This window comes from Vulpes vulpes, chromosome 15, assembly GCF_048418805.1.
Source record: "Vulpes vulpes isolate BD-2025 chromosome 15, VulVul3, whole genome shotgun sequence".
Classification (NCBI taxonomy): domain Eukaryota; kingdom Metazoa; phylum Chordata; class Mammalia; order Carnivora; family Canidae; genus Vulpes; species Vulpes vulpes.
The window spans coordinates 42,516,081-42,531,129 of NC_132794.1; the positions used below are offsets into that span (position 1 = coordinate 42,516,081).

At 41.0% G+C, this 15,049-nt stretch overlaps 1 long non-coding RNA gene across 1 annotated transcript in view; it reads right to left on the reverse strand.

The window, feature by feature from the left end:
* LOC112919923 (uncharacterized) overlaps nt 1–15,049 on the reverse strand; it is a 185,569-nt gene that overhangs the window by 22,498 nt on the left and 148,022 nt on the right. The window contains exons 5-6 of the long non-coding RNA XR_003234985.2: nt 10,602–10,693; nt 8,218–8,389 (exon numbers count right to left, since the gene is read on the reverse strand). This is a non-coding gene — a long non-coding RNA (uncharacterized lncRNA). The remainder of the gene's footprint in view (nt 1–8,217; nt 8,390–10,601; nt 10,694–15,049) is intronic.

The window sequence follows — 15,049 nt, forward strand, 5'->3', positions numbered from 1 at the left end:
AGGACCCCAGAGCCAGACAGACCTAGATTTGAATCCTAGCTCTGTTGATTATATGACTTTGGGTGAATTGCTTAACCTCTTTGATTCTCTATAAAATAGGAATGGTAACACTTTCATTTCTGTCAATATTTATACATAAAATCAAAAACCCCTCCTCTGACCTCACATTTCTATCCCATTATCACCATGTGTCTTCCTTTTCTTTCATAGTGAAGCTTCATAGAAAATTGTCTCAGTATTGTCTCTACTTTCCCATCTTCCCTTGACCTTATAACAATGTGACTTCTATTCTTATAACTTCTGTGGACATTATTTTCACCAAAGGTCACCAATGACTGCCCTCTGGATAAAAACCAAAGAACATTGCTCAGTTATCTCTCAGCAAAATCCAACATTGTCAAACGCTCTCTCCTTGAAGCCATCGTTTCCTCTGGCTTCCAAAAGTTTGCCTTCTACCTCCTTGTTGTTTCTTTCTGCATTTCCTGTGGAGCTCTTCTGTTTGCCCTTTCCGTGTGTTGTCCCACATAGTTCTATTCTAGATTCTTTATGTTTTATTTCTCTACAAATGTTTTGGATGTCTTATGTATTTGAATGTTTTCAAGTACCACCAACCACATATGCTGATGAATCCTGTATCTTTATCTTTAGGTCATACTTTTTCTGAGATTTAAATCCACATACACAACTGCATCCTGATTATTTCCACTTGCTTACCTGTCTCACAACATGTCCAAATAAAATTCATTATCCTGCTGCCCATATTAGTTCCCCTCTACTGGGGATGGAATTTCTATCTACTCAGTGGCTCAAGCCAGAAGCCAGATAGCATCCTTTTCCTTTCCTTTACCTTAATCATACCAACCAACCATATCTTGTTGATTCTACTTCTTGAATAGAATCTTCTTAGTCTTTTTTTTTTAAGTATTTATTTATTTATTTATTTATTTATTTATTTATGAGAGACACAGAGAGAGGCAGAGACACAGGCAGAGGGAAAAGCAGGCTCCTTGCGAGGAGCCCAATGTGGAACTCAAACCCAGGACCCCGGGATCATGACCTGAGCCAAAGACAGATGCTCAACCACTGAGCCACCCAGGTGTCCCCCAGAATCTTCTACTTCTTTGCTGAATTAGACCATGATCGTCTCTCATCTCAATTACTACAACATTCTCTTCATCAATCTCATTTTTCAGCCTTGCTGGCATTCTTCAACTACAGCTGAGCTGATCACATCATTTTCCTGATTATAATCTTTCAATAGATTTACATTGTCCTCCAGCTAAAGTCTAGACTTTTCACAAATGATTTACATGACCATTTGTGATGTAGACTCTGCCCACCTTTCCAGCCTCACCTTTCCGTCCTCTTTCTGTTGTGTCTCCCATACACTTGATGTTTCTTTGAAACAGAACTTCTTCCAGTTCCTCAAATGAACCATGTTCCTTCCCACTCTGAGTCTATGTGTACTTGTCATCCCCTTAGCTGAAAAACTGCTTTCTAAAGTCTTCACGGATCTTTATATATCTCCGTGCCAAAAATTTTTCTCTGATCTATGAAGTTCCTGCTAAGTATACTCCCTGGATGCTGCCCTCTGTGTTTACCCTATCATCACATTGGCCGCTTTGTATTATAACTGTTTGTTATCAGTATCTCCAACTGCAGTAAACACTATGAAAGCAGGAGCCCTACTTGTTTCACAGGTATTCCCTGTTCTTAGCATAGCCTGGGACATGGTAAGAACATAATCTACAATGTTTACTGAATGAGCAAATGTATGGAAATCACACACGGTCTGGTTTAACAAGTGTTTCTTTTTAGCAAGAATTAATAATAGACAATTAGACTATTTTTTAAAGTGTTGGGATTACTATAGCTATGATCTATACCATTGGTTTCTGTCTATATTCACGAGTACTGTAGCTCCCCTGAAGGAACCTCGTGGCTTCCATCCTGACAGAAAGGGAGGGAAGGAGACAGAATAGTAAAAGAGGCTCACTGGGTAGGACTCTGGTTCCCTAACGTGGCTTTAACGGAGCAGCTCAGAATTTATTCTTTTGTTTTACGCCCTGGGGTGGCATATTATCCTTTATATGGAGAGAGAAAAGGAAGGAAAAGAGTGAAACAAAAAGGAGTGAAGCCTTGATATAAGTAGACTATCAAAACATGTCTTATAAAGATAGTTCTACGGTTAACTAAGGAAACTGTGAGGCTTTTGCTTATTTAAAAGATGTAATGAGGGCAGATAGTGTGGTCACTACAGCACAGGACATACTGGTATTATCAAGAAAAGGTACCACCGTCTTAAAAACTCTCCTGGTACAATGGGGTTATGTATCCATGCGTTTATGTCTCAAATCAGTCAAATTAAATCATACTATCAACTGATATTTGATCTTTGACAAGACTGAGAACTTTCTTCATCATTATGTTCTTTGCTATTTCTTTTCTGTGTTGTCTCTGTTGCTTTAGAAAACTGTACCTGCCTACAATAGGACTTGTTGATGAGTAGATGAGGAGAAACGTAGATAATCAGACTTTAAAAAATTAAATTAAACCTTGTACTAGTAGTTTGCAATTCTAATCTGCTGTCTCTGCTGATGCATGGACAGGGATTTTGTTCCTTCCAGATCCCTTAGCGAAATTCTGCCTACATCTCCATGTCCCACTTTCCTAACACTGGGGATGACAAGATGTTAGACAAAAATATTGCTATTGGGAGAGACGTTTTAGGAGATAAATATTCTCTATTATCCATTCAAAAATATCTACTGAAAGTCAGCTATGTGCCAAGCGATTGCAACATTTTCTAGTGTTTGGAGGTGTACGAATGGGAAAAAAAAAAAAAAAGGTCCCTGATGTTATAAAGCTTATATTGTGATGAAGGAAAGAGAGAGAGAGAGACAGTAAATAAGGAAACACATAACATAATTTTGAAAAGTCATGAGCTGTATGGAGCCAGAGAATGACCACGTGCTGGGGTTGGCAGTCTGGGAGGGTGGGGGTGTGCGGCCAAGTGGACCCTGACTCTGAGCTGAGCTAAGCGAAGGGAAGGAGCCAGCCATGTGGGGGGATCAGGGCAGACTCTTCCGACGGAAAGGCCCAGTGAGAGAAAACGTCCTCTGGCATCCAGCCCCGGGCATGTGAGCGAGGGCAAGAGCGAGGACTCTTCTGGGGCAAGGAAGGCCCACCAGTGCCCGGGCTGTGTAGGGGCATCATGAAAAAAAGGTCCGTGAAGCCAGCAAGAGGAGGAGAGTCATGCGACTTCTTTTACACGAAGTTACGTGTCCTGGTGAAATGTCTCTGGCCTCGTTTCAGGGTCTGAGAACAAAGTCAGCTTAAAGCTGATGAAGTCCCCAACGGCACAAGGTGCCCTTGGGCAGCGCGGGCAGTGACTTGAGCCTGCGCTCGCCTCGCTTGGCCACTAGAGGGCGGCCTCGCCCACCGAATGCGTGGAGCGACCCCGCCGCCCCGCCCCCGGCCTCCCGAGGGTCCTGTCCGGCTCCGGTCCGCCTGGGGCTCGCTGCAGCCCCGAACCCCGCCGCGCAGCGCCCGCGGAGCGCTCTGGCCAAGCTCTGGGTTTGCGAGGGGAAGAAGGAGAAGGAAATGACAAAATTGTACCTGTAGCCACACAGGCACAGGAAACACAAGACTTTTGCACGTGCAAATAAAATGTGAGGTTCCTATTTGGGGCTGTTTCAAAGGATTCGAGGTGCACGCGCCTCGGCTCCATCAGTGCGCTGCATTCACTGCGGGGGTGCAGGGGTGCAGGGGCCAACAAGGCAGACGTGGCCGAAGACTCAGGCAGCTTCCAGTGCAACTAAGAGTATGAATGAGATTTAAAAAAATTGAAAAAAAAAACCCATATGAGCATGTGTGTGTGTGTGTGTGTGTGTGTGTGTGTGTGTGTGTTCAGAGGTGCTTCAGAGCTGGAAAGATCTTAAAAGATCATCACCTCCAACAGACATTTCATGGATGAGGAAACGGTAGCTCAGAAATACTGTGACTGACCCAGGGATGAAACAACGAGCTCCTTTGAGCACTAAATTTCCTCTGAGCAAATTGGACCACACTCTGGGTGGGTCACTGCGCTTTGAGTGTTTGATGAAAGGAAAGAGAACTGTCTGGAAAGGGAAACTTCCTTGGGGGGCCTGGTGATTCATGGAAGAATGATCATAGGGATTCTTGTATCATGGCCGTGGAGGGACAACGAAACATTCTTCAAATGACTATTGGAGAACGGTCAGTCCTTCAGGAGGTTAAACTAGGTGGTATTGAGTTATATTCCAATGAAGGGATTTCTGTGTGGGGTCGAACTATTACATAGTCCAACAATGTAACTTTCGTTGACCTAACTTGACATAGGATAGAACCAAAAAGATCTGGAGAAATGGTTCCCCGTTTTAAAGCCCAGCATTGAGCAGCCTCTCAGACTCTTCTGATGAACCAACCCACTCCCCACACCAGGCCGCGTGATCCAATTGCCACCCCTCCCCTTTTAATGGCATGTTTCTGGGCCATAAATTATGCCTTGATGCCTCAATATCCACCTATTGCTTATGTAGGCCTGTCTTAAAAGAGAGAAGGAGGAGGGAGTACGACTGGGGAGAAAAAGAAACTGGGAGGTTTGGATGTGTTGTCTGCCTCACTTACCATTAGGACATAAACTCCTAAAGCTGGAATTGTGTCTCGGATTTTTGGTTCTGCCGGTAGCACACTCTGCTCAATAAAAACCCATCAATCAACAGGGCAGAAAATCCTATCCTGCCAGAAGCAATACCTCCTGTTTGCCCCACAGAAAGCCAGTTAGGGTGTTAGGATGTTGTGATGGATACAGAAACTAACGAAAGTGGCGGGGGGGGGGGGGGGATGCCCTAAAACAGCAAATAAAAAATAAAACCAAATAGAAAGAGAAAAGGATAACAGTGGAGTATTCAGGGAAAGCTATTACCACTTCAGTTTCTTCCCTTGAAGGCCTCTTTCAGCATGACTTCAAGTAATGGAAGCTTGACAGGGTGGCCTGTTGGATGCACCATTTCCCTCCCAGGAGATGCTGCTCAGGGAGGGTCCAGGAGGCACCAGCCACGTCCCTAACAGCCCACCCACGGGGCATGCACTGCCCGCCCCCCTTCCCCCCTGCAGTCTTGCCATTTACTTGCCACCACCACTGCCACCACCCTGGCTCAGCCTCCCTTGTCCAGAAAACTAAAGAACAGTTCATCTGGGAAGGGATTAATAGGAAGCTGGCTAGAGAGAGAGACAGCGTGAGAGCTGTTGACTTCAGAGAAGCAAGGGAAGGAAAGTGAGACAGGTAAACTGGGAATTCTTCCTGTCAACAGCCCTCTTGAGAACTGATTACAGCCACGAAGTCTTTCTTCAGAACACAAACATATGCATACGCACACACAATTTTGCATATCATTTCACGAATCTTCCTTACACACAAACATACCTTTTGCTTTAAAGACTTAAACTCTAGAAGCCATAAATTTCCAAATCTTATTAATAACCAAGAACTTCTGGAAACTCTTTAATCATGGCAACATTTCTATGTTGAAGGATTTTCTTTTCCTAATTGTAGTTTTGTGTATTTCAAATACATTCAGCTTTAGAAGCAATTCCTTGATTAAAAAGAGTGGTCAAAATGGACCGTTATAAGGATAAAAACACTTGTTTTTTTTCCCCTCAGGTTGCAAAGCATATCTTATTCAAAGCATGTACATATTCATTTACCTAAAGGTGATTTTGTTTAGAAGAGCTTTAGAAGGCTTCATTTCATTACCAAGTTCGAGGGGGGCCCAAATCACCTGATATTTGACTGTTCAGTGCTCTTTCAGGAAGATAAAAACCACAAAAGAAGACAACAGTTTCATCAATCCATCTGGCTCATGCCTTCTGTGTCCTAAAGGGAGGGGACACATTTTCAAGTCCAGTTAAAGACATGCAAGGTGCTCATTCTTCCACTGGTGTGTCAGTGAACATGCGGCTCACTCTGATCTCTTCTTGAAGTCAGGTCTAGGGCCCTTGGCTAACATGTGTTTTTTTTTTTTTAATTTTTATTTATTTATGATAGGAACACAGAGAGAGAGAGAGGCAGAGACACAGGCAGAGGGAGAAGCAGGCTCCATGCACCGGGAGCCCGACCTGGGATTCGATCCCAGGTCTCCAGGATCGCGCCCTGGGCCAAAGGCAGGAACCAAACTGCTGCGCCACCCAGGGATCCCTAACCTGTGTTTTGAAACCACGCAGAGGAGGGGTTTGTATCTGAAGAGTGAGCGCTAAGGTGGCAGCGCCTGGACCACCCGCAGCCAAAGAAATGGGAGAAAGTCTCTTCACCTGCCCCCTTAGTTAGTGGGGGAGCAAAGGGGCAGAGGTAACAACAGCTGGCAAGGAGCAAATGTGGGAAGGAGCGAGGGGAAATCAATAACACAGAGATGAAAAAATAATGTGCTCTCTACGCCATAAAGGAAAATCATGATGAAGGCCCAAGTTAACGCCCATAATGCTCTCAAGGATCAGAGAAATGACACTGTCAGGATACACCATTAGTTTTCTGAAGCCCACAGGCTGAATTTTATTTATTTAAAGTTAACTCCCATTTTAATACAAAAAAAAAAAGCATATTCTACATCAAAGGAAGAAAAACTTCCTAATGTATCCATTTCTCTTCTGAAGTACACAAGCTGTCTCCATATAACGCTTCGTGGTGTTTTCTCAACTGCGCTTGCTTTTCTTTACATCAGGAAATGCACAGTCAACAGACTCAAGCCGGGGGCTGCTGGTTCTCAATGCCAACACGGCAATTGATTTTGTGCATGCTTTTAAATGCATTGTTGGTTTTAACTAAGATCTATATATGCTCCATGAATGATGTTTCAAAACAGAGGGGAGAGAGAGAGAGAAAAAGAGAGAGAGAATGAGAATCAGACGGAGATATGAAATCGGTCCTTGGTACATTGTGTGAAAGCTTGAACCACAAGCTGTCAAGAGGATTGGGCTGGGGTAGGCTCTGGAGGATGAGTCAGCTTTCTGCAGTGATCGTTTCGTTCCCCTTGGAGGTTCAGTTGATGGTCACCTGGGCCTGGTCAGATCTTGACCTCTTGGTGAGGACAGCACTGCCTACGAGCTTTCTGGACATTGTTTCCATAAGCAGTGAGGCGAGACCAAAGTCACCCTCCTCGATTTCTGGTCTTCTCGCTGTTTGTCAGGTATACTTTGCTCATTTCTGAGTCTGAGCATTAGCTACTTTTCTGTGTGTATGGAAGTCAATTTTAGTGTCATATCCCAGGTCAGACCAAGAACTCAGCAATCCGACAGCCTGGGTTCAGATCCCTGGGCTGACATTTACTGGCCATGTGATAAATCCCCTTACATTTGCATGCCTTAGTCTCCTCATCTGAAAATGGGGATATGATTAGCTCCTTTACAGGATGTAGGACAAGTTAACAAGCAATATATGAACATTGTTTAGAGTAGTACCCGGTGAGTAAGTTTTTTAGTACTCATAGTAAGTTATTTATCTTAGAGTATTCTAGTGATGATGATTATTGTTATTTTTTTGGTAATAGCATTATAGTTTTTCTCTCTGGGGAACCACCTCTTCCCTAATCTTGTTTGGATGTGGCTCAGATGGGGCTGACCCCTCCTGCTTCTGTTCCAAGGACAGAGACATAATCCAGACCTAGCCAATCAGTTAACCCCATCCTCCCTACTTCAGTGGTTGACTCGGAGACGGGAAAAATGATGTAAGTTGGTTCAGTCAGAGTAAATCACAGGAGTTTGCTTAGAGCTATTAGGGAAGAGAAGTGGTCTTTTGTGTTGGGTGGTTAATGGGGCAAACTATAAACCTGGCAGCTACCAGGTGGAGTCAGGAGTCTGAGACAAAAGTCAATGCAGAGGAAAGCAGAGCCAAGAGAGGGAGAGAAACCAATTCAAATTATAGGACCCTGTGACTCCAGCCACATGGAAGCCCCAGGACCACTCCTTCTGCATGAGTCAGTTTATATTGGGCTTCTGTGCTTGGGAATTGAAAGAGGCATCGCTAATCAGGCTCCCTTATGGCACCACCCATCTCCTTGACCTATTCAAATCAGATTCATCCTTCAGGAAACAGTGCAAAGCTCATTCTTTCTCGAAATTATGCCTCTTTTTCTGAGTTCCAACAGCACCTACTATTCATTTCATATATTTAATACTTATGACCCACATTAGAAAATTTACCTTTGCAAATGCATTTACTGCATCTTTCCAATTCCATGGGTTGGTTCCATGTTCTACTCTTTGGTGATTTCCATAACCACTCTTACATCTGGTATTTTACAGCAAGTTTCCCAGATACACATTATTTGAATTCCTTTTATCTTCTCGTATCCATCAGAAGTGGATTCTGTGCCTCGGTACACAAAGCAATGTGAGTATAAGAAAACATGAAGTAAACTGGAGATGGGATAGAATAGGATCATTCCATGTAGAAAATTTCCAGGGAAGTGTTCAGCCCCTTGTCCCGTGTGAAGAGCAACAGAGGAATGTGAACTTGTTTCCGTGCTTCCCAGCTGTCTGCAAACTTCTTAGAGTAAGGACTGGATCTCTATATTAAATGCTGTTCCCAGTCTTTATATAGTACCTGACATTTATTGTAGGTGCTCAATAAATATTTATTGAATGAATACAGCATTGCAGTTGCAGTGCAGGGGGCTCAGCTCAATCACCTAACCATTAAGGAATATGTAAAGGAAATGAAGTAAGAAAGGAATTGCTGGTTCTCTGAAGCCAACACCTTCCTCCCATTATTCTGAGCCTTTCTACCATCACCTCATTTCTCCAAATCACAAGAATAAATAAAGCCGTTCCTTAGGTTGACAGATGAGGTGTAATGACAATAGCATGTTTGGAATTTCTTGGTCTGTGAGAAAATTGGTATGAATTCCAGACCGAACAAGGAAAGACTTATACCGTCATCAGCATGAGTGAGTGGAGGGGTCTGAAAGCTGACTCAGATTTAGAAAAAGGCACTGGAATGTTCAATCTACATGCAAAGAGTTCCGGGTTTGGTTCAGTATTCTTTTCTTAGGTCTCATTAGGTATCATTAGTTCTATAGCTGCTTTATGCATTATAAGTCAATGAAAATCCATATCACTTTTCCTTTAAATAGTTGATTCTCTCCCACAGAAAGTATTAATACGACTGTCATGCCCTGTTCCAATGCAGCATTTCCATCCATCCATTCGTTCATCCATTCATTATTTATAGGTCAAAATGGTCATCCCAAAAATTATTTTCATTATGTCTATACCCTTGTCAAAAATTTTGGTTGCTCCCATAGCATAAAGTCCAGCCTACACCAGGTAAGCAAGGCCTTCAATAATTTGACCTCAATCCATCTTTCCATGTGTAAACTTTCCCACTGTTCCCTCATCCGAACCTCCCTTCTCTCTTCACCCTCGTCTACTGAACTGTTGCCTCTCACTTACTTCTCCTTTCTGTACTTTTGAATCTTTCTCTCTGCCTATTCAAGCATTTGTTTTCTTCAAGGGATATCCTTTACTTTCTTTAACTACTCCAACTGAAGATGAGCTTTCTTTCCTTAATTCCTAGAGTACTTTGTGGTCTTTATTATTCATTCCTTTTATGATCTCAGATTGTTATGATTTCATGCAAATGTGTCTTATGTTCTTTACTATGAACTCCTTAAGGACAGAGATCACATCTTGGGCTTCTTTGCATTTTGCTTTACATATAATATGGGTTATGTCAATGATTAGTATGGTAATAACTCAGGTGATAGATAGCTAGGGCTTTCTGCTGTTCATACCTGGGAGGTTTTGTCCTTTTTCGGTTAGTACTGCTAACTACAATACATTTTCAAATTTATAAATATCGTACATGAATGAAATTAATTAGAACTTCTTCCCAACTTTTCTGTTTTTAAAAAATCTCTTAAATTAATGAAAGACTAAAGAAATAGGTAAAGATGCACATCTTTCCTTAAAGAAGTGCAAATTACAATGAAATTTCTTCTTTGGCTTTTGAGATTAATAATGATTAAAAACTTAAAATTGCCACTGATTAAAAACTTAAAATTGAGCAAGGGTATGAGGAAATAGGAACTTACATATACTCAGGAGTACAAATTTGATGTAACTTTTTTGAAGGGCCAGTTAGCAGTATACATGAACATTTTAAATTGATGTCAGAGAATCTCATTTTAATAAGACTTCAGTGAAGAAGTCCACTTTTAGGAATTCTCTCTACAGTTATGAACATGTAAATGCACAAACACATCTATGTGCTAAAAGATGTTCATTGCAGTATTATGTACAATAACAATAGATCTTTTACCACTCTTTAATAGGGATTCCTTCAGAGTTAGTACCAAGCTCTTGGGGGTTGGGATTTGAATCCAGGCAAGCTAACTCTATGCTTATAAATGGAAGCCTTTATTACTTCCAGCTGAACTTATTGAGAGCTATTCTCCTCAGAGCTCAAAATCTTCTGTAGACATTGTTCTGGTTTTTGGCCAGAGGGAAGAGTAGTTAGGAATAAGTGATAAACACACCACAGTCATTGAACAAGTCAGCAATAGAGATAAGATTAGAATTCTTACCTTCTTGGCTCTCAATCCATAAAGCACCCTGCCGTTTCTCATCTGTTTTGAGTTGACATACGTCAACTTTCAATTTAACTTGGTGACAATGTCTGCAAAAAAAAAAAAAAAAAGTTCTAATGAATATTTCAGGGTGTTCTGATAGTTTCTCTGTTTTGAAGTATATCTGATGAATGATTTATATGTTAGATTTATTAAAAACATATCCATTACTTTGGGGCCTTGGGTAGATATTTAAAGGAAGAATATGGCATATTCAACCCAGCAGTTAAAGATTACTCATAAATAGCTAAGAGATGACCCATCAGGGGATGTCAGACCAAAAAGATGCTCTGAGAAGGTGAATAGATGTGGCCTCTCTAATTCAAGATGCAGAAGCAGAACCACCACAGAAAATAGTCTTGCCTCCGTTCCTTGTGGCTCAAAATTTCAAATTTCTTTTTGAAGACAGGGAATGGATTCTTCCTTTGGTTTGACCTACCAAACTCCCATTACATTTGGGCAAAAATGCAGTTCTCAAACTAGGACGCAAATGCAAGTGGTAGTGCACCCAATGAACTTAGGAACAATGAGTGATCAAACATACAAAGATCTTTCACAACCAGCACTGGGTACATAGATACAAAATTCCTTTTAGGAAGTCAGCTAGAAAGGGCACTAGATGGGCAGAACATAAGGGTTCAATTCACTCTTCTTGTCTCTGGTTTCTAATTAAATTTTAGGACATGGCAAAAAATTCTAGAGTTTGGAAGAGAACAAAGTAAAAGTGTTGCAAGAGTGCAAGATTTCAAGATTCATCTCTGAAAGCTAGGTTAATATATCAAACTGGATTAGTCTGCCAAAAATATGAAAATATAAAAACATCATAAATTAGCCCATTGTCCATGGCTATAATCTGTTTGCCTGATGCCAGATGTACTTATGATAGGAAAAACAGGTGCCTTTAAAATAGCTGGAAAATGTTAGCACTTATATGATAACAGACTTTTTTTTTTTAAAGTATCAAATGGGTTGGTGTCTTATTAGGGTGTGCAGTTTAAAAAAAAGTGGCTATGATTTAACTGGTACCAATGATAAGTTTTCTCATTTTAGGATTTCAGTGTTCATTTAGGGAACTATAATACCACGTAGTACAAACCCTTTATTAAATCAATGCATTCATTATTTGAAATAAAATTTTATTCAATCACTGTATTTTGATAGAGTACGCTATTGCATATGGGTAGGAGATAATGGATTAAAGACAGTGTCCTTGAAGGAGAGGAGCTCTGACCTCCTTTCTTTATACATTCCCAGAAGACAGTTGGTTTCCGACACCATCAAGACTTCAGAAAGCTTCCAGGGACTGTGAGCCAGCCCTACGTAGTGTAACAAATCAGTACATGAACTCGCTAACCATATAACTGAGGAGAGGAAAGAATGAAATCATTTCTGCTTAAAATCTATCCATGTCATCTTTTAACCTATTTAGGGTGATTGGCTTAGCTGGCTTTACGGCAACACAGGCTCATGTAGGGTAAGGACTCACGAGAAGCCATCATGAAAGTTAGTAAATCTGTTTCTGCTCTCTACAAGCTCTAGTCACTTAGCCTCATCAGTCCATCTGTCTCATTGCCCAACAGTTAGAGGAAGAGCTCTTAAGGGAGATGGAGGAGAAGATGAGACCTAGTAGGCAGATGTGCACACACCCACTACACAGATCCAGAATAAGGTACTAAGAGGTATTTTCATAGCCTGATACAGTTAAGCAAGAGGGAAATCAAGGCTCATTTAAAAAATGCCCATTTTCTCTTAAGTGCTTACAACTTGATTTGTGCACTAAAAGAGTTTTCTAACATACTTTTGTGTTTTGGGTGCTGGAATAGTCATCAGCATAGATTAACTCTGACACGATCACTAAATCCTAAATTCTGGCAAGAGGGTATGGTTGATGAAATCAAGGAAACAATAAAATTAGTCCACATATATTCTTAAGGCTGAACTTTTTTTTTTCTTTTTTTTTTGGACTTTATTTGTTTATCCATGAGAGACACACAGAGGGAGGCAGAGACATAGGCAGAGGGAGAAGCAGGCTCCCTGTGGAGAGCCCAATGTGGGACTTGATCCCAGATTCTCAGGATCACGACCTGAGCCAGAGGCAGACACTCAACCACTGAGCCACCCAGGTGCTCCCACATATTAAAAAGATTCTAGGAAAAAAAATAAATATATTTGTGTACCCCAAGACTAAACTTGCTAATTAAATATTGATCACCTAATATCAAAATTTCTTAAATTTCAAATCTTAAAGGCATTCTCCTCCATACAGCATCCTGGGTTTCTTACAGTCATAATCTGGATACATATATTGCCACAAAGGTCTCCAGGCTATGCTTTTTGGCAGCAGGTATGGGAAATTATAATGAAAAACACACACTAGCACAAATTGTGTAAAAAGATGGTTATGCTACTTCTTGAACATTTAATAGCCATTTGCACACATAAGTCACATCACTATATCAATATAAAATGTTTCTGCTAAAAGCCTGAGGATGTGAAAGGGAGAAGAGAGGAGAGAAAAAAGAACCAGGCTTGGGTAGGGTAGAACCAGTATGCTCTCACCCTCCACAAAACATTTCAAAAACTATCTTTCTCATAGAGAGGACTTCAAATTTTTCCACCTCATAAAAAGAGGGGCAATAATTCTTTTTTTTCCACCATCATATATACTTTTTAATTAACAGAACTCTTGGAACCATAATACTTTTATAGGCTTCTTGACACATTCCTTTTTTGTTTTGTTTTGTTTGTAACTAAATTTTATTTAGAAAGGTATTTTCTTGATTTTTATATTTCCTAAACCTTTGAAACAGGAACATCATAGAATATCAATGTAGCACATTCTTATGTGAAATGAAAGAGTATTTGTTAGGTTATAAATATGTTTGATAATGTATTACTTAAGAAATTAATTTTTAAGACAATGCATAATTAAGTAATCATACAATAAGTTCTGTTATTCGAGCAGAAAAAAAAGCCTAGCTCATTGTTTTATTTGGTCTGATATATCCTATTTGTTTTGTTGTTTCCATCATTGATGATAAGTAGTTTGAGGATACTTTGTATACTCAATTCCTTGTCACAGTGTTTTATTTTTTTTTAATTTTTTTTATTTTATTTATGATAGTCACAGAGAGAGAGAGAGAGAGACAGAGACACAGGCAGAGGGAGAAGCAGGCTCCATGCACCGGGAGCCCGACGTGGGATTCGATCCCTGGTCTCCAGGATCACCCTGGGCCAAAGGCAGGCGCTAAACCACTGCGCCACCCAGGGATCCCCCAGTGTTTTATATATAATAATCACTGAATACATATTTTTGATTCAAAGCATGATACCTCCATTGGATACCTGCAAGATCTCAGATATTTTTAAATTAAAAATCTAATTTTCTTTTTTTTGAATTTTTTCTTTTCTATTTTTTTTTACATTTGTTTTTATTGAAGTTCGATTTGCCAACATATAGTGTAACACCCAGTGCTCATCCCATCACGTGTCCCTCTCAGTGCCCGTCACCCAGTCACCCCACCCCCCTATACCTCCCTTTCCACTACCCTTTGTTTGTTTCCCAGAGTCAGGAGTCTTTCATGGTTTGTCTCCCTCTCTAATTTTTCCCACTCAGTTTCCCTCCTTTCCCTTATAGTCCCTGTCAATACTTCTTACATTCCACGTATGAGTGAAGCCATATGATGATTGACCTTCTCTGATTGACTTACTTCAAACAGCAAAATATTCTTCGGTTCCATCCACGTTGAAGCAAATGGTGGGTATTCGTTCTTTCTGATTACTGAGTAATATCCCATTGTATATATAGACCACATCTTTATCCATTCATCTGTCGAAGGACACTGTGGCTCCTTCCACAGTTTGGCTATTGTGGACATTGCTGCTATAAACATTGGGGTGCAGGTGTCCCGGCATTTCACTGCATCTGTATCTTTGGGGGAAATCCCCTGTAGTGCAATTGCTGGGTCGTAGGGTAGTTCTATTTTTAACTCTTTGAGGAACCTCCATACTGTTTTCCAGAGTGGCTGCACTAGTTTGCATTCCCACCAACAGAGCAAGAATTTTCCCCAGAAGGCAATAATTCTTGATGGAGAGGAATTATCCTATGACCATGTCTTGAACCTCTGCATTATTTTTCCACTTTTCTCCTTCTTTCTTTCCTTCTTTGAGAGCATGAGTGGTGGGGAGGGGCAGAGGGAGAGAGAGAATCTTAAGTGTACCCCATGCTCAGAACAGAGCCCAAGATGGGGTTTGATCTTATGACCCTGACATCATGACCTGAGCTGAAATCTAGAGTTGGGTGCTTAACCAACTGAGTTCCACATGCACCACTATTTCCCCACTTTTCAACACCTGAGTGAAAAGAGGATGGGGACAGTGGACTCTCCTTCTGAAAATAGGTAGGT